The sequence below is a fragment of the Raphanus sativus genome, chromosome 2, assembly GCF_000801105.2.
Source record: "Raphanus sativus cultivar WK10039 chromosome 2, ASM80110v3, whole genome shotgun sequence".
NCBI classification, from domain to species: Eukaryota; Viridiplantae; Streptophyta; class Magnoliopsida; order Brassicales; family Brassicaceae; genus Raphanus; species Raphanus sativus.
This window is the reverse complement of record NC_079512.1, coordinates 10,820,840-10,842,167: the sequence shown is the minus strand read 5'-3', so window position 1 is coordinate 10,842,167 and position 21,328 is coordinate 10,820,840. Positions and strand designations below refer to the sequence as shown.

Below are 21,328 nucleotides of genomic sequence, written 5' to 3'. Positions count from 1 at the left end.
CTGTAACATGAATGATGAAGCAGAAGCAAGAAACCATGAGTATAAAAATTAAGAGACTATTATAGTGACAAGAGACCATTGTTACGATATTTTAGATAATGAGTTTTGGTATTTTTTCCATTTTACAATATTGTACTCCTTAGGATTAAGTGTTTTGCTTTTGCCATTAATTGTACTCCCATATAAATATTTTTTATGATTATTAATCTCTAGGAGGAACTAAGGTTAACAAAAAGCTTAGCCTAATCTTATATCGCTTTCGCAAGTAAACAAAGGTTCACATATATCATATAAAAAGAGAGAAACTACATTTTACATACCTTCCAAGAAGTGACGACAACATCTGATGATGAGATTCCGTGACAAACTTGGGATCATCATGCTGCTTCTCACCCAAATACACAATATGAACCTTTTATTGGTTATCACAACATAACCAACCTTGTTAGTGAACTGTTTTCTCTTTTAAGTGTTGAAGTTTATGTTTTAAGTTTTCAAAAAGAAAACTTATACAATTTATAATACCTTACTCGTCTCAGCAACGGCTCGTGACAGGAAACTGCTACGTCCATTGAGAATTATTACCAAACCTAGTATCACCAAAGTAACTGATGTTCTGAGATTCTTTGTTCCAACAAGAAATGAGAGTTCCATTTTTCCAATCAGAAGACAATAAGAGAGAGAGAGAAAGATGTAATGTCCTTTTGGACTTATCAATGAGGAAGTGTAAGCATTTTATAGATTTTATCTGTCGAAGACTTTGACCAGGAATGTATCCATTTCTTGGAATTGTTCTAACGTTTGCTTGTTTGAATCACTTATGTGTCATCACAGTCAGAATGAAAATTCTGATAATTTAATATCCCTACATACAATGTCTTAAGGAAGATATCAACATTTGTGTGTTGAAGTCAACTAAAATCTAGTTTATTGCAATGTATAGAACAAAACACATCAACCATTTACGTCAACAAGTCTTTGCTCTTAATCTTACCTTGTACCTTTGTTTCGGTCAAAATTTCCTTCCCAGTGCGCTTTAATCTGAATTCGGTATTGTACTGTAAGTAAACACGAATTCAATATAGTTTGTTTGAAAGACGTTTAATTTATGGAATGATCTTGAGATGATTACGAAGAGATTGAATGAGTTTACGTGGTCAGAACAACTCGGCAAGAATTACAATATTGCTATAAACCTAATCCGTGTGTTGTGTCTCCTAAGTGTTTCTAAGTGCCGATAGATTTACCTCTTATGCCCTTAAGCCATCGTAAAACCCAAGCAGGCTCCGATTCATTGGGCCGAGGTCTGTTTATTCGGGTGTGTTTGATGGATTAACAATAAGTCTCCCCAATTCATTGTGAGAGGCGAACGCAATATTAGCGAAATTATTAGAATGAGTTTTGAGAATTTAACAGCTCGGCAAATGTCTCTTGAAGCAGAGCATCCACATCGGCGGTTCGCCGAATCCAAAATATTTTAGTTATAATTAGACCATAAACCGGATCCGGTTTAACCAAGAAAATTGAACAGTTTTTCCTAAAATGGCGGGAATCTTGCCACCGCACTAGGTTTTACTAATGATGGTGTACCCGTTTATAACGCCGTCATTTATAAATATTGAAAAGCTTTTCTCTTTTATCATTTTCGGGGATACAATGTTTTCATATCGAACTTATAATCTCATACTTTTGCACTCTCTTGGTAATTGATACTTCTTCAGTTCTACACTGTTGTATTATCAGTTGAGCTCAATAGAGTCGAAGAAGACGAAGCTCAAAATGGAAAATGATTTCTTGTTATTCACCTTTCTGTTACAACCGAACATTTATAGTAATAGAGATACCGGTTTACACGGTTTACATCAATCTAATCTCAATTACCGGTTTACACGGTTTATAACAATTCTCTATATTAATATTCCCCCTCAAGATGGCGAGTACAGAGAACGTAGAGACATCTTGTTTATCATCGAGTGGAATAAACCGGGAAACAGAGGCTTGGTGAAGACATCCGCCAGTTGATTCTCACTACGAACATGAAGAGTCTTGATCAAACCACTCACAATGCGATCACGAACCTGATGACAATCAAGCTCAACGTGTTTCGTTCGCTCATGGAAGACCGGGTTGTTTGCGATATGGATGGCAGCAGTCGAGTCACAATAGAATGCAACAGAACGAGTCTGAGGCGCCTGCAACTCCGCGAGAAGATTGACAATCCATATCACCTCTTTCACAGCAAAAGACATTGCTCTGTATTCAGATTCTGCAGAAGAATGAGACACAACGTCCTGTTTCTTGCTTTTCCAAGAGATTAACGAGGAACCAAGGAACAAGCAGAAACCAGAAGTGGAACGACGTGTATCAGGACAAGATCCCCAGTCCGCATATGTATATGCTTTAAGAATCAAGTCACAATCTGAAGAATAGAATAAACCAAGAGCAATGGAGCCTTTGAGGTAATGTAGAACACGAAAAGCAGCTTGAAGGTGAGACTTCTTTGGAGCAGAGGCAAACTGACAAAGTTTAGTGACAGCATAGGTGATGTCAGGTCTAGTGATTGTTAAATACATCAACCGACCCACCAAGCGTCGATAAACAGTAGGATCATCCAAAGAAGGCTCAAGAAAATCCTGGCGAAGCTTGACATTAGGATCCATTGGAGCATTTGCAGGTTTGCAAGCTAACAAACCAGCTTCTTCCAGAAGCTCCAAAATATATTTTCGTTGACAAACAGCAATCCCTTGACTTGATCGTGCTATCTCAAGTCCAAGAAAGAATTTCAAAGGACCCAAGTCACGAAGTTTAAAAGATTGTTGCAAATTAGCTTTCAATATATCAACCTCTGTATCATCACTGCTAGCGATTATAATATCATCCACATAAACAAGGACTGCGATATATTTGCCACCAGTATTCTTGATGAACAGAGTATGATCAGTGTGAGACTTGTGAAAACCAAGAGATAGTAACGTAGTACTAAACTTGATGAACCACTGTCTTGATGCTTGCTTAAGCCCATAGAGAGACTTATTGAGTTTGCAAACAGCATTAGGAGGTAACGTTTCCCCCTCTTTTGGTGTATAGCCCGGAGGTAACGACATGTAAATTTCTTCTTCAAGATCACCATTTAGAAATGCATTAGATACATCCAACTGTGTTAAACTCCAATGTTTCGCAGCCGAGACAGCCAAAAGAGTCTTCACAGTAGTCATCTTAGCCACTGGTGAGAATGTGTCTATGAAGTCAACACCTTCTTGTTGTGTATATCCCTTGGCAACCAAGCGAGCTTTGTAGCGTTCTAAGGTGCCATCAGCTTGGAGTTTAAACTTGTAAACCCATTTACATCCAATCTTATGTTTACCATCCGGGAGAGAAACAATAGTCCAAGTATTGGTACTTTCAAGCGCCAACAATTCCTCATTCATTGCTTTGAGCCAGACATCAAAATTCTTAGCTTGAGCAAATGAAGCAGGTTCAGTATGTTGAGCTAGAGCACAGATGTAAGCTTCATAACCTTCTGAGAGTTTAGCAAAGGAGATATATGAAGCCAATGGATAAGGAATGATCGTATCAGTCATATGACAAAGATACTCATTTAGATAATCAGGAGGTTTAGAAACACGTTTTGACGCTTCTCTAGTTGGATGCTTGTTCACTGGTTCACAAGTTTCACCCACAACTGCAGGGATTTTACTTTCAACTGCAGGGGATTCACTTGTTACTATAGGAACATCACTATCTGCTGAGTGAGGCATTTTACCCATAGAGAAGAAACCATCAAGATGAACCATCTGATCATTTGTGAAAGGAAAGATAGTCTCGTGAAACACAACGTTTCTGGAGATATGAATCTTGTGAGAGTCCATATCCAGTAGCTTATAGCCCTTGTATCCAGAAGGATACCCGAGAAAGATACACGGTTTGGAGCGAGGCTGAAACTTATGCCTGTTCTTAGAAGAGGTAGACATGTAAGCCAAGCAACCAAAAACCTTGAGGCCACTGTAATCTGGAGCTTTGGAAGTTAAAACTTCAAATGGGGATTTGTTTTTGAGAAGGGGAGTAGGTGTTCTGTTAATCAGAAACACTGCAGTTAACACCGAATCACCCCAATAATCCAGAGTAAGATTAGACTGAAACATCAGAGCTCTGGCCACGTTAAGGATATGTTGGTGTTTCCTCTGAACAACACTGTTCTGCTCCGGAGTTTCAGGACAAGAATGATAGGCAACAATACCTTTCTTCTTAAAGAAAGCAGTAAATCTTAGCTCAGGAGCATTGTCTGAACGCACACCTTTGACCTTAGTATTGTATTGAAGTTCTACCATCTTGATAAAATCAGGAAACACATGAAGAACTTCATCCTTGGTGCGAAGCAAATAAATCCAAGTAACTCTTGTATGATCATCAACCAAGGTAAGGAAATATCGATAACCTTCTGGAGTACAAACGGAGAAAGGACCCCATATGTCCATGTGTATTAGATCAAAAGCTGCAGAACAAATATTGTTACGAGAAGGATATGACAATTTCTTCTGCTTTGCAAGGGGACAGATATCACAATGAAAGGACGTTTTATTTCTGTGGTTAAATCCAAGTACATTACGAAGTAAATCAGTTTTCTCCACAGATGGATGTCCTAATCTATTGTGCCATAACTGAGAATCAACAATAACATTGGTAGAGAAAGTCGAAGTCTCCAAATCAATCGACTCCGCTAGCTTCGTTGTCTCCAGCACATAGAGGTTTGATATCTGCTCACCCTGACCAATCATCAGCCCCTTGATATGATCCTGTATCATGCAAGAAGCATCATCAAACAGAATACGATATCCCAAAGCCTTAGTCACCTGACTGACGCTCATTAGATTGAGTCGGAAATCAGGTATATACAAGACATTATCCAGAATCAGAGAGTTGCTCAGTCTCACTCTCCCTATCCCTTCAATTCTTACTCCCATACCAGTAGGTAATGTAACCGAAGCATTTAATGAAACTGTAAAAGTTTCAAATTTACTTCGATCACAAGCTACATGATGAGTAGCTCCACTGTCTACTATCCAAGAATCAGAAACAAGAACACTGTCTGTTGCTTTAAAAATACCAATGAAGCGCAAAGTAGAAGAAGAGCAAGCCATACCAGGTAACACCGTAATTGTAGCTCCAGAACCAGAGGTTACATTAGAACCAGAAGAAGGCATCTGAAGTTGCGAGTTGAAGTAAGCAATGACACCTTCAATCTGATCTTTAGTAAGGCTGTTTATCACATTAGGAATGCTCTGACCTCCTATCTCAGTATTGGTTAAGGCTAACTGTGCAGCAACATGCTTAGAAATATTCTGTGGTTTACCCGAGGAAGAAGATTTCTCATTCTTATTCTTGTACTTGTGTTTAAAATCCACCGGATATCCATGAATCTTGTAGCATGTATCTGTTGTGTGACCAGTATAACCACAATGCGTACAGATAGGTTTATTCTGTTTCTGATAATGAGCCGCAGCATTAACCATACTTGATTGGTGTTTAGAAGCAGGAGCAGCAATGTTAAAAGCAGAGGCATTCTGAACAGAAGCAAAGGTGCGTTGGCTATGATCTTGATCAAGAAGGTTATAAATCTCAGAAAGCTCTGGCATGTTCTTCTTCATGATAATTTGGCTACGGATGATGGAGTAAGACTCATTGAGACCTGCCAGAAACTTAATAATCTTTGCTTGATCAGCTTTCTTATCCACAGCTTTGCAACAATCACAGTTAGTACATGTTTGAACACACGTAGCACCATCCAATTCATCCTAAAGCGTCTTCAGGTTGGTATAGTAAGTCGCAAGATCCAAAGCGCCTTGTTGCAATGACCAAATCTGCTGAGATAATTGATAGGATCTAGGAATGTTTGTTATATGAAAACGAGCTTCCAAATCCTTCCAAATCTCAGATGCATCATTAAACCTTAAGATACTCTTATAGATCTGCTTTGAAACGGAATTTAGAATCCAGGATTTCACCATCGAGTTACATCGAGACCAGATTCTAAAGTTCTGATTCGTTTCAACTGGTCTAGCTAATGATCCATCAATGAACGCAGTTTTATTCTTCGCATCCAGAGCAATATTCATAGCTATTTGCCAGTTATCATAGTTAGATCCATCGAGTACCTCAGAGATGATTGTAGCACCAGGATTGTCACTATGAGTAAGATAGAACGGAGAGTGAATGCTGTTGAACGATTCTATAGGAGGAGATGGTGGATCTGGTGAAGGAGTTTCGCGAACGGTGGATCTGCGTGCGGAAGCTGTAGGTCTCCCAACGCGACGGCCAACCTTTCTTCCGATCACCATTGATGATCACTTTGATGTAAAATTTGTGAAAACAGAGCCTAGAAACACCGATCGAGAGAATCACCGATTGATGAGAGGTCAAAAGAAAGAAGAAACGAACCGGATCGGATGAGATTTCGAGTCTTGCCGCTCTGATACCATATCAGTTGAGCTCAATAGAGTCGAAGAAGACGAAGCTCAAAATGGAAAATGATTTCTTGTTATTCACCTTTCTGTTACAACCGAACATTTATAGTAATAGAGATACCGGTTTACACGGTTTACATCAATCTAATCTCAATTACCGGTTTACACGGTCTATAACAATTCTCTATATTAATATGTATCTTCTCATATTATCAGTAAAACATACAAATTTCATTCTTAATCACTAGTCTATGTACATTTCTTAGATTATTTCTCATACACATTATCATAAACTTTTTACTCTATTTTCTGAGTGGATTTTAAGATTCATCAATGGCTCCTATGTTACTCACAACAGAACTCATTGGCTTCGATCCATTTTCCAGCTGGAAGCAATAAATAATGGAAATCCCTGACCAAGAGCTGATATTCTGCTCTACAACTTTTACTTTATTCTGCTCTGCAAAACAAAACAAAAACTTTTATTTTTCGCTCTACTCATATAAAGTAGTTTTGCCTTTCATTTGCTGATGTTTATTGGTGTTAGAGCATCATTATCCCTAAACCCCTTAAAGTGTCTCTTAATTAATTTTAATAGTTTTTAAAGTGTAAAAGTGAGTTAAAAGACTTAGAAAGAGATTTGAACATTTAAGTGGTTTATTGCAAGTCTCTTGATTATGGGTTCTTAAAAAAAATTATAAAACACTTTGTTGAGATAGATTAGAGTATTTAGATTTAATCTGACCATTAAGCCTTACTGCCATGTTTATATGCGATTCAATGCAACTAATCTCAGACAATGAATCTCTAACTAATGACCACTTACTACTGCTTGCTTGTTCTGTAATCCTCTCTTTCCATGCATAGGTAGCTGCTTCTGTTCGTTTGTTTGCTGTGAAGAGAATGAAGATTGGTCACTTCCAAGCTCAAAGACTGGTCAATCCATCCTTGTTGCCTCTGTATTAACAAAGGATTGAAGAGATTGAAACCCAATCTGCAAAGCTAATCAAAACCAAAACTCAGATTTTTTTATATTTATTTTATAAAGAAACAAAGAGCAATTAGCCATCAAGCAATTCCATACGATCATGTATTTGTAAATCTTACATTCTTTATAAAGAAACAAAGATCATCATCATCATCATCATCATCATCAGTTTGAAGGCAGTAAGAAAAAAAAGAAGACAAGACAAGTAAAGCTCAAAACTTTATAGAGAATCAAAGACCAATGAACCATCAAACAATTCTACACGATCTTCCACTTAAAAAGCGTGGCCATGTTTCCTAAATCATACAGAGAGAAAACAACAACAACAACAAGATACTACACTAAACGCTTCACCTTCCTCAGGATCATCAGGCAGATCATCATGCCCATTACATAAGCAGAACAAGAACACAAACACATAAACAGATCAAGCCATCTCAAGAATCTAGATCATGACACCAAGCCACCTAACGAGAATCTACTAAACCAATAAGAACATGAAGTGATAGCATAAGAACAAAAACTCAGAAAAATATATGAATATGTATATATTATATATGCATATATAATTGTTTGCTAAGGACTTTACGGAAACCGAAACCGAAAGTTCCTTAATTAAGAAACTTTTGGTTTCGGTTTACGTAAAGTCTTTAACCCAAAATTATATACGCATATATAATATATACATATACATATATGTGTATTAAGGACCAATGTTAAAGACTTAGCAATAATGATGCTCTTAGTTTCTTTTGTCTCCCAGGCGATCTAGACCTTAACAGATGATGTTGGCTATTGTTTTTAATGGAAGTATCAGTGTTAAAAATAATTTTTTTTTATCTATTCACTTCCCCCCTCAAATTTATGCCAATGAATTTAATGTGTAATCTTTAAAGGTTGTTAGTTGTTACACTATCATTTAAAAATAATTAAGAATGATGTATCTTATAATACCTTTTACATCCATTAGATTTAATCAATTTTTTTGAATTTTAATAACTTAACATTATTTTTTTATTCTTATATGTTTAGTTATTTTTTTGATGTTGAAAGATTATTATATTACTCAAATAAGATCTTCTCGGAAGTCATACTGAAAAACAACAACAAACATAAAACAAATTACATACCAGTTTTTTATCAAATGAATCAACAACTGTGTTTTGAGCCCAAGGAATATAGAAAAATTTAAAGGATTGCGGTGTACTGTATTCTTCTGTGATTGATATGACATCACTCCACAATGAGGGATGAAAACCGGCGCATTTGGTGGTGTTACATCGGTTAATTCGCGAAGAAAACTTCAATATTATGATCTTTTTATTTTTGCTTCACAAGCTAATCAGGTATGACATTTTTAGTCATACTAGCTAAGCAATATATATAATTTTTATTTTATATATTACTAACTAATACATTCAAAATTGATAGGTTTGCTACATCAATTACCCTAGAGTTACGCACAGAGATGATCCTTGGATCACTGTAACGGCAATCAACCTGAGAGGACGAGTAGAAGGAAGTTCTGATAATGACCCATTACAAGTAAACTCTAGCAACAACAATGTGAGTCCAGTTGAAAATTTAGCAGATGTTGAGCTGGTTGTCGATTTAACCGAGTTTGGAGATGATGCAGTTGTGCATTCGGAGTCAGAGGATGAGGTTGGCGAGTTTGATGAAGATTCTGAAGATTCTACAGATTCTGAAGGTTCTACAGATTCTTAGTAAACTAGCACATTCAGATATATATGTTGAACGAATATATTAATTATTGTATGTCTTTATTATAAGTTATTAACGGAGTAACTTTCATATATTTTTAAAAGTTATTGGAGTACTTTTTACAAGTGCTAAAAAATTAAACTTATACATGAAAAATTAAACTTATAAATAAAAAATTAAACTTATACATAAAAATTTTAAACTTATAATAAATTTTTTACAAGTTTTAAATTCATTAACAAAAGATAAAAAATCAAAAAATAAGATATAATTAATTTAAAGAGATAAAAATCATCAAGGAAGTAAAAATCTTTAATTGTCGTCGGAATTCTATCGGTACATTCCGACGACTTTCCGACGACAAAGAGTTTAGAATTGGGGTTAATTAGTGGTCAGAGTGTGATCCGAGGACATTCCGACGGAATATTCCGATGGAATACCAGACAAAGTGTGATCCGAGGACATTCCGACGAATATCGAATATTCTACGGTTCGTAAATATCGTTATATATTTCCCAGGAATTCGGACGAAATTCCGACGGATTGCATCATTTTGTCGGTATTTCGTCGGATTTTTTTGGTTTACCGGGAAACGGAACCGCCAAATTTATTTCGGGAACCGCTTAAATATTGGTTCGACGATAGTCCGACGACATAAACTCCGTCAGTCGTGTTTTATTTAAAAATATAATCCTTTCTTTCTTCTCCATTTAAGCGTCTCTCTTGAATTCTCTCCTTTCTCCAGCGATTTTGCACTCTCCCTCTCCGATCTCTGTGTCTAATCTGGCCTCCTCTCTCTCTCTCTCTAATCAACTCATATCATGTAACTCCTCAAATCCCTATTTAAATATTTATTTCTTTATGGTTTTCAATGGTTGAATTATATATTTTTAGGTTTTGGTTGTTTGATTTGTTGATTTTTTAGGTTTAGACTGTTAGATTAGTGGATTTGTTAGGTTTAGGTTGTTCGATTATGTATAGATTGTGTTAACATTGATTTAGGGATTATATGGTTGATTTAAGAAGTTTATAAAAAAATTAAAACGTATTTTGGTGTTTTAAAAACTTTATATTTTTTTATATATATAAAATTTTAACAAATAGTTTTTTTTATACAGAAAACATTTTAAAATATTTAATAACTATATAAATGATTTTTGGAATTTTTAGATACTGAAAATGTTTCTAAATTTTTATTAACTATATAAATGTTTTTTGTTTTTTTAAATACTGAAAAACGTTTTTAAAAATTTATTAACAATATAATGATTTTTTTGTATTTAAATATTGAAAAATTTAAATTTTTAATTAACTATATAAATGAACATGTTTTGTATTTTTATGTTTTTTAAATACTTCAAAACGTTTTAATTTTTTTAGATACTATATACATGATTTTTCTGTATTTTTAAAAACTGAAAACATTTTAAAAGGATTTTTCTGTATGTTTAAAGAGTTAATAAATATTTTAAAACATTTTTCTGTATTTTAAAATATATATAAAAACATTTGTTAATTTCTAATTATTTTTTTATATTATTTATACACATAAATTTGTCAATCTATTTTTAACAATTGCAACTTTTGTTTGTAGGTCTGAGGATTCACCTAGGCTACTATGCCGTTCCGCACCTAGGGGGAGGGCTTCTTCACCTACTACTTCCCACACATTGGGATCATCCCATGAACAAAATTCATTTCCGGTTGATCCTTCTCGAGGTCCAGCTACGGCTCCATCTCCATCTCCAGCTGCTCAACCTGAGCCGAGTGTCATGCCGGTTGAACTATTGGTTAAACAACCCGGTCGAGACCATCTCCGGATTCTCCATCCCTACCCACATGGACACACTACATGGTTAGTTTTTTGTTTTATTTATATTTTTTTTTTCATTTAACTTTTTAACTTAATTTGTTTTTTTAAGGTTCAACAAATCGGGCAATGACATCAGCGGCAGCATTAACCAGATGATGTATTCCATGCTCCGGAAGGGACATCCAACATACAGTGTGGTCCCTACCGAGGACCGAGACTTGTGGTTTCGTCAGTTTGCGTTCATTTATATTTCTTTTGACTTTTTTCCGGTTTTGATTCTCTATTATATATATCTATAATTATGTCTATTTTCAGCAAGAATTCACCTGGGAGTCTGGACTCACCGAAACTGTCCGTCATGCATTCCACGCAAAGACGATTGATTCTTATACAAAGCAGATCTATGAGTGGAAGCAGCTATGGTTAAGGGCAAGAAACCAAGATTTATTAATAGAACCGTTTGGGAGGAGCTGCAGGTGCATTGGGAGAAGCAGGAGACAATAGACGGGAAAAGTGTCTATTCCGACCCGAACAATTTCGATCGTGCCAAATACAACCCGAACAAATGGTCAGTGCCAAATACAACCTAAACTTAATTAAAATTCAAAAAACCTACCCGAACTTTTTAAAACGTGCATAAATCTACATTGACTCTAACAGAAATTAGTCAACCTTTAACAAGATAAAACGACGTCGTTTTGATATACATGAAAAATGCCTATTTCAATCCAAACAATTTCGGTGGTGCCAAATACGACCTGAACACATGGTCGGTGCCAAACACGACCTGAACTCAGTTATAATTAAAAAAAATTACCTGAATTTTTTTAAAATGTGCATAAATCTACATTGACTCTAACAGAAATTAGTCAATTGTTAATAAAATAAAACGACGTCGTTTTGATATATATATATTTTTTAATATATGTTCATTACAATACTCAAATCCGTGTTGTGGTACCCTTTTAAAAGGGTACATTAACGACTAGACTAAAGTAACTTTTTGAAATATTTTTAGACATTTGAAATTATATAAACTAATATATTTTTCATCTTATCCAATTTAAAACTTTGGTGATTGTTTAAATATATTTTAGTTATTGTGTAATATGTCTAATATTTTGAACAATATATCTTAGTGAAAAAAAGGTAAAAGGCCTCTTAACATGTTTGAACAAAATTTCAAAACATATAATATTAACTTTGAAAAAATAATTCACTTAAGTTTAAAAATAAAAATAATCTATATAAGAAATTTTTATAAATAACTTCAAAAATTTAGGTATATCTAAGATTGTGTAATTATAAATATTTTATTATTTATATTTAGTAAGATATAAGTTTATTAAAGATATGATAAGTAAAAACATGTTATGTATTTATATAAATCAGAAAAAATTGTCACCAAAGTTTTAAAATTGAATACGATGAAGAAAAAATAGTAGTTTATATAAATTTCAAATTTGTAACAATATTTTAAAAAGTTATTTTTGTCTAGTTGTTAATGTATCTCTTTAAAAAGGTACCACATTATTGTTTGAGTCCTAGAATGAACATATATTAAAAATATATATATCAAAACAACATCGTTTTATCTTGTTAATAGTTGACTAATTTAAGTTAGAGTCAATGTAGATTTATGCATATTTTAAAAATTTCAGGTAATTTTTTTAATTATAATTGAGTTCATGTTGTATTTGGCACCGACCATGTGTTCGGGTCGTATTTGGCACCACTGAAAATGTTTGGGTCGAAATTAGCACTTTTCACCGTATATCAAAACGACGTCGTTTTATCTTGTTAACGGTTGACTAACTTATGTTAGAATCAATGTAGATTTAGGCACGTTTTAAGAAGTCCGGGTAGGTTTTTTTAATTTTAATTAAGTTAAGGTCGTATTTGGCACTGACCATTTGTTCGGGTCGTATTTGGCACGATCGAAATTGTTCGGGTCGGAATAGGCACTTTTCCTGACAATAGACAAGTCACTTAATTTTTAAAAAAAATATATTTTTTAAATATACTTATTGATTGTTTTTTAGGTTCAAGCAAATGACGGTAATCCCGTTGATTATCTCAATGTAATAAAGGAGGCGTAAACCAACTAGAAGACCGGCGAAATTCAGAATCTTGTTATTAAAGACGTCGTCGACTTGGTGGAAACCCAAGAAGCATTTCTAGCTACTCAGGATCTTTTCTCTGATGATGCTTCTTCAGCGACTTCAACCAATGTTGTTCGAAATCGAGTCAACGAAATGGTGGAACAGGTAATTTTAATTTTTTTTTTTAATTCCATTCATATTTAACTTTGTTAATACTTAATATTATACTTAACTTAATTCCATCACTTTTTTATTAGGCTGTTCCAAAGAGGAAAGGTCATTTAGTCGGGTTGGCTCGTCGTGCTTCTTTGTCCTTCTTCTTCCCAAGCTCCGGTGTCTGATCCCATGATCATAGAGCAGCTGCAGAACAATATTGTGGAGTTGGAGCCGCATAACGCCACAATTCTAGCTGAATTGGCGGACCAAAAGAAGACTAACCTGGAAATAATGGAGAAGATGAAGCGTTTGTTCACTTCAGACTTTTTTTTTCAATTTTAAAACTTTAAATGTTGTTTTCTTATTTCACTTTAAAATATGTAAAACTTAATTTCTATGTATTTTGTTTTCCATTTCATTTTTTTTTTATTTATACAAATTTAATATATACAATATACAGAAAAACAAATATTCAAATTTTTTTAAAAACAATTATAGATTCCGATAAAAATCTAAATTGATTGGAAAATTTCGACCAACGTGTCCGTCGGAAAATTCCGATGCCAAGTTTCGTCGGAATATTCCGATGCTCACTTTCGTCGGATTGAACCAACGACAATATTCGTCGGAAATTATCGGTGACATATGTCGTCGGTTTATACCGACAAAACATGTCGGCGGAATATTGCGATGCACCTCGGTCGTCGGAATTTACTTTTTCCGATGCATGGTTGGTCGGTAATCATCCGAAAATATACCGACGACACTTCCGACGTCTGCGCATTCTCGGAAAGACGTCGAAATTTATAGCGTTGGAGTTTCCTCGGAATTTCTGATGGAATTCCGACAGACTTTTTAAATCCGACGAAACCATACCGACGACTCTTTCCGTCGGAATGTCGTCGGGATTGCCTCTTTCCGACAGAATTCCGACAAATATCACCGTCGGAATTTGCCTGTTTTCTTGTAGTGTAGCCCCATCATCTCACTATATCTGGATCCGTTGACAAGAAAATTTCCGACTCTTTAATTCTGAAGTTCATTTTTTACTTTCACATAAATTCTTAAGTTCTTTCCAAAGGTTCCATTGAATCTCTCTAAAAGTGGGATGAAACTGCAATTTCTAATTAAATAGATAAAAAAATATAGTGGATCGTATCGATACTGCCTAGAGTAAATTCTAGATTCAGATCATTATAGTCTCTGGCCAAACGGTAGCACAACAATGGTCTTCAGAATAAACAGTTTTAAACTGAGAAAAGAAGAACAAAATGTTTTTATGGATGACTGGTATGCAAGCACACTACAAAATTGGCGGATGAAGGTAAAACTCTTCATGATCAAATCATAACTTTTTTTATGCTAAATTTCTTTTTCATAATTTTTTCTAATCTTCTCATAACCTTTATTTTTATTTTTCTATTTTAGATATTGGAATAAGTTACAAACTGGGTGATGGAAAATGTTACATAAACAAAAGGGGTGTGTCAATAACACATTTAAAAATGGACTCTATCAATTATCCATATGTTTTTTTTTAAATTCTTGTGATGGTGATAATTTAAGGAACTAGAGTTAGAGAGGATATCATGGGAGCACAGTTACAAGGACCCAAAAAAATTTAGAAGAACCATTAAAAAAAGAGTTTATGAAACTTGGATGGTAGGTAAACGAGAAAGATTCATTTCTACTGTCTAGATCAAGACTTAATATGATCAGGTTGGTCTTCCTATTTATTTTTGTGTTTATAATTTTATAGAATTATGGTGATATTATTTTGTATCACCATATATATGCATTTTTATATAATGTTACCAAATTCGTAGATTCTCATAGAAACTAAAAAGTTTAGTATTTTAATTTTAGTTTTGCAAGAGATATCTTTTCTATCATTTGTTTTTCATTTATAATGATTTACTAGATTTTGACCCGCACACCCATAGATTATGATATTAGTATTGGATTTTTTTTTCAGCATTAGTATTGGATTATTATTATTTTGCATGTAATTTTGATTTTAATACAATAAGATTGGATGTTTTTTTGTATCTTCGGACTTTTAGAACATTAAAATATTAGTATTAAAATAAGTAATTATTTTAATTGTTATTAATTTTAATGTTAATTTACATTATTCAAGTACATTAAAATTTTAAAAAATTTAAATATTTATTATACATAATATTAATGGACTACTTACAACAATGCATAAATGGTTTAATAAAAACAATGATCCAAATCTCTCCGGTGGCTATATTGTCACTATTTTTATGTTTGTATACATTTGCAATGGACATTGACACCTAAGACATCATACGTTCATGTACATTTTTTTCCTGACCCAAGCTATCATTTATCTAATTTTGTCATCAAGTTGATTGCTTCAACATCTCTATTCTCATTTAGTACTGCAATTTTTTTCTTATCAGTTTATACTTTTTTAGATTTGAGATGTTAAGTCGTCTATAATGTTGAAATGATTAAGTCAAGATGTCTTTGTAAAAATATAAATTGATATTAAGTAGCAATAACATGAAATGCTGAAAAGAGGGAATGAAATAAAAGATATTGACTAAGAAGTGTACATATTTTCGGAGGATTCATTCCCGATCTTACATCCTATTTTGTTGTGAATCTTTTTTCTTGCCGTTGGTTTTATTTTTAACAGATGAAAGAGAATACTCTGATTGAGAAATCCTATTTTTGTCCAAAGAGTGGTTTTACTTTTACATTCAGGTAGAAGACTTTCTGCACAACTTGTTATTCTATTTTCTTCACTTATCTTTTTTTCCTACATGAACATGCAGTATTTTCACTGCGGTTGAATTTTAGAGACAAGTTTGTCAACTATCTATTTTTAAAAACTCTCAGAATGTTAATTTCGCTTTTCGATTCTTACTTTTGTGGAAATTAATATTATTTTAGCCCAAATAGAAAAAGAAAGTGAACACTAAATTAAGTTCAATTGGTCAGAATTAACTAAAAACAATAAAAATACAAAAGTACACTGATTTTATTAACCATTGTGTCTCGATTCACATCTATGTTATTCATTATTATATATAATGCAACAAATCCAAAACAAATATTTCAATATTTTATTTATATGTCAACTTCAATACTTTATTATAAGGCTCCCAATACTAATATTATAGTGTTTTTCTATTAAAGGAAAAAAAAACAGAGCAAAAATGTAAAAAAAAAAAATACTTCAAATATATCAAGGTTGAGCATCATATTTATTCACCATACTTAACAAGAAAGTCAAAAAGGAACTCCACAATAGCAATTCATAGATTTCTTCTCCTTTGACCCCAAACATTTACTCTGCCCTTTAGCTCCGAGTTTTGCAACGCACTTACTTTGGCATTCAAAATCAACACATAATCCATTGCTTACAGGGAGTTGTTGGTATTAACACAATTTTTTTTAATTTCCTTGGGCATTTTTCATCGTTTCTATTGGATATAAGATATCAGATTTTTAGTTGAAATGAAAAAACAAATTATCTTTCTCTGAAGTATAATTTTCTTAACAAAAATATAAAATTTGTTTATGGAACGAAAAATACTGATTTGAATTTTTTTTTAAGAATTATAACTAAAAGAAAAATAGAGACTCAACTAAAGAAAAAATGAGAGCATATATATAGTATATATATATATGATTTAATCAACAAAGTATTTTTCTATTGGTGAAGATATACTATGAATAATTTCTGAATATACCTGATATGTGAGAGTAACATAAAAATATTTTTAATTATTTTTTATTTTGAAAAAGTAACATATTACTAATAAAATGTACAAATATAACGTAATCTATACTATATAAAAGTTGAGGCTATAAGCCATTGAGAGCGTCCACGTAGGATTTTAAACGACCAATCAAATTACGACAAATCAGATTTTTAATTTTTTTTTAAATGTTAATATTTCCAAATTCTTTTTTAAAACGAAAGTAATATTATATATATATAACTTAACCTAAAAAATATTAACATTTTCAGTTTTTTTTTTTAATTTATTATTTTTAAAATGTTAATATTTCCAAAAAAAAATTTAAAACGAAATTAATATTATCTATATATAACATAAACTAAGAAAAATAAATATTAAAATTTGACAACTTACTTTAATAAATCTATACTATATAAAAATGGAAAATAAAAAAAAATAGTAAAGTTAACAAAAAAAGGAAATATATAACATGAATATAAAAATGTCATATTAACATGAATATATAACAAAATATTAAAATTTGACAACTTACTTTAATAAATGGTAACTGATATAGAAAAATGGAAAAAAAAAGAAAATAGTTAAGTTAACAAAAAAAGGAATATACAACATGAATATAAAAATGTCATATTAACATGAATATATAACAAAAAAATCAGATTTTTAATTGATTATTTTTAAAATGTTTATATTTCCAAAAAGATTTAAAAAAAAAACGAAATTAATATTATATATAACATAAAATAAAATAAATAAATATTAAATTTTGACAACTTATTTAAATAAATGGTTACTGATATAGAAAATGGAAAATAAAAATAAAATATTTAAGTTAACAAAAAGGGGAATATATAGCATGAATATAAAAATGTCATATTAACATAAATATAAACAAAAACTAAAACATCTAAAAGGGAAATTCACTTAATATAAAAGTTGAGGCTATAAGCCATTGAGAGCGTCCACGTAGGATTTTAAACAACCAATCAAAATACGACAAATCAGATTTTTAATTTTTTAAAAATGTTAATATTTCCAAATTCTTTATTAAACGAAAGTAATATTATATATATATATATATAACTTAACCTAAAAAATATTAACATTTTCAGTTTCTTTTTTTAATTTATTATTTTTAAAATGTTAATATTTCCAAAAAATATATAAAAACGAAATTAATATTATATATATATATAACATAAACTAAGAAAAATAAATATTAAAATTTGACAACTTACTTTAATAAATCTATACTATATAAAAATGGAAAATAAAAAAATAGTAAAGTTAACAAAGAAAAGGAAATATATAACATGAATATAAAAATGTCATATTAACATGAATATATAACAAAAATATTAAAATTTGACAACTTACTTTAATAAATGGTAACTGATATAGAAAAATGGAAAAAATAGTTAAGTTAACAAAAAAAGAATATATAACATGAATATAAAATGTCATATTAACATGAATATATAACAAAAAAAAATCAGATTTTTAATTTATTATTTTTAAAATGTTTATATTTCCAAAAGATTTTTTAAAAAAACGAAATTAATATTATATATAACATAAAATAAAATAAATAAATATTAAAATTTGACAACTTATTTAAATAAATGGTAACTGGTATAGAAAAATGGAAAATAAAAATAAAATATTTAAGTTAACAAAAAAGGGGAATATATAGCATGAATATAAAAATGTCATATTAACATAAATATATAACAAAAACTAAAACATCTAAAAGGGAAATTCACTTAATATAAAAGTTGAGGCTATAAGCCATTGAGAGCGTCCACGTAGGATTTTAAACAACCAATCAAAATACGACAAATCAGATTTTTAATTTTTTTAAAATGTTAATATTTCCAAATTCTTTTTTAAAACGAAAGTAATATTATATATATATAACTTAACCTAAAAAAATATTAACATTTTCAGTTTTTTTTTTAATTTATTATTTTTAAAATGTTAATATTTCCAAAATAAAATTTAAAACGAAATTAATATTATATATATAACATAAACTAAGAAAAATAAATATTAAAATTTGACAACTTACTTTAATAAATCTATACTATATAAAAATGGAAAATAAAAAAATAGTAAAGTTAACAAAAAAAAGAAATATATAACATGGATATAAAAATGTCATATTAACATGAATATATAACAAAAATATTAAAATTTGACAAATTACTTTAATAAATGGTAACTGATATAGAAAAATGGAAAATAAAAAGAAAATAGTTAAGTTAACAAAAAAGGAATATATAACATGAATATAAAAATGTCATATTAACATGAATATATAACAAACAAAGTCAGATTTTTAATTTATTATTTTTAAAATGTTTATATTTCCAAAAAGATTTTTTTACAAAACGAAATTAATATTATATATAACATAAAATAAAATAAATAAATATAAAATTTGACAACTTATTTAAATAAATGGTAACTTATATAGAAAAATGGAAAATAAAAATAAAATATTTAAGTTAACAAAAAAGGGGAATATATAGCATGAATATAAAAATGTCATATTAACATAAATATATAACAAAAACTAAAACATATAAAAGGAAAATTTACTTAATATATAAAAGAATAAACTTTCTAATGAATGAAGTATTATGTGATTATAAATAGTTGTCTAGAGTTCCAAAGGTTTTCAAGATTTACTTTGGAAAAATTCTTGGGTTCACCCCTAGAGTGAACCTTGAGGTTCCCCCAACCAATAGGATTTCCTTATTTCATATTCGGTATCTTTTAAAAAGGAAACAAAATATTGTCAAGTTTTATTATGTTTTTAAAATTAAAAATAAATAGAAAATAATAGTAGTCGCAAAAAAAATTATATTTAAAATACCGTCAGCTAAACAATAAACCCTAAACTCTAAATCATAAACCCTAAATCCATGTTAAATTCTTGGATAAATCCTAAATCTTTAGATTTTTTAACAAAATATATTTTTAACACAGTCAGCAAAACATTAAACCCTAAACTCTAAATACTAAACACTAAACCCTAAACTCTAAATAATAAACCTTAAACCCAAGGGTAAACCCTAAACCCTTGGATAAATCCTAAACTCTAGGATTTAGAATTTATCCAAGTGTTTTGGATTTACCAAAGGTTTAGGGTTTACCCAAGGGTTTAGGGTTTACCCAAGGGTTTAGGGTTTAGGATTTATGGTTTAGTGTTTGGTTGACGGTATCAAAACTACATTTTTTTAAAACATATTTTTGTTTACTTTTTATTTTTAATCTAAAAATATAATATAACTTGACAATATTTTATTTCCTTTTTTATAAGACACCGAATATGAAATAACGAAATCCTATTAGTTGGGTGAACCTAAAGGTATATTTACGCAATGGTGGCTTCTGCTTCTTCTTTAGTTTTTGATGATCTAAGAAAAGGTTTGAGTTATTTCTTATTGATCAAAAGGTATGAAGAATTTTATTTAGACATTATCAATCTAAAATTTAATAAGATTATTAATTTTAATATATATATTTTTGACTAAGCTTAATCATCTCATCGATCGAGAGGACCAAAGTGCATTTGTTGTGCAAAGAACGATAAAATGAGAGGATTAGGTTTCCTATTTTCTGTGATTTTCTCACCGAACGTTTGAGTGATTAGGTTTATCTTTAGAATTTTTTTTTGACCAACCTTTACATTATTTATGTTTCTGTCGTAAAAAATTAAGTTTCTAAACCAGAACTATACCATCCCACAAACCAAGAGTAAACCAAATATGAGAAAATCAGGTACTATAAGTGTTTAAAAATAGTTTTAACTTTTAACATGTTCCATCTAAATCCTTATAACTTCTGATAACAATTAATATATTTGAAATAACTAAACTAAAAATTTAATAGAGAAAATGTCAAATTTATCGAAAATTATTGTTATCATATATATAATTATATCCATTAAGCCAATTTAGAAACTTTTCTTATCTTTTTGCATCACTTTTGATATCTGCTTATAAGATTTGTAATTAGCTATCAGAAAAACACAAATCATAATCGAAATATATATTAAATAAAATAAATAGTTATAAGCTTAAAATATATTTACTGCTCTAATTTTTAATAAGACCCAGAAAAAAATTAAAACCAAATAACTTAGACACATTCGATCTGAAATGTTAAGTCGTCTATATGGATTTGAGATGTTAAGTCGTCTATAATGTTGAAATGATTAAGTCAAGATGTCTTTGTAGAAATATAAATTGATATTAAGTAGCAATGACATGAAATGCTGAAAAAGAGGGAATGAAATAAAAGATATTGAATAAGAAGTTTGTCAACTATCTATTTTGAAA

At 30.8% G+C, this 21,328-nt stretch overlaps 1 long non-coding RNA gene across 1 annotated transcript; it reads right to left on the bottom strand.

The window, feature by feature from the left end:
- Positions 1–6,633: 6,633 nt before the first annotated feature.
- On the bottom strand, positions 6,634–8,055 carry LOC130498818 (uncharacterized). Its single transcript, XR_008937773.1, has 2 exons — positions 7,288–8,055; positions 6,634–6,921 (listed from the first exon to the last, which is right to left on the bottom strand). It is a non-coding gene; the product is annotated as an uncharacterized LOC130498818 (long non-coding RNA).
- Between the last annotated feature and the right edge of the window lie 13,273 nt (positions 8,056–21,328).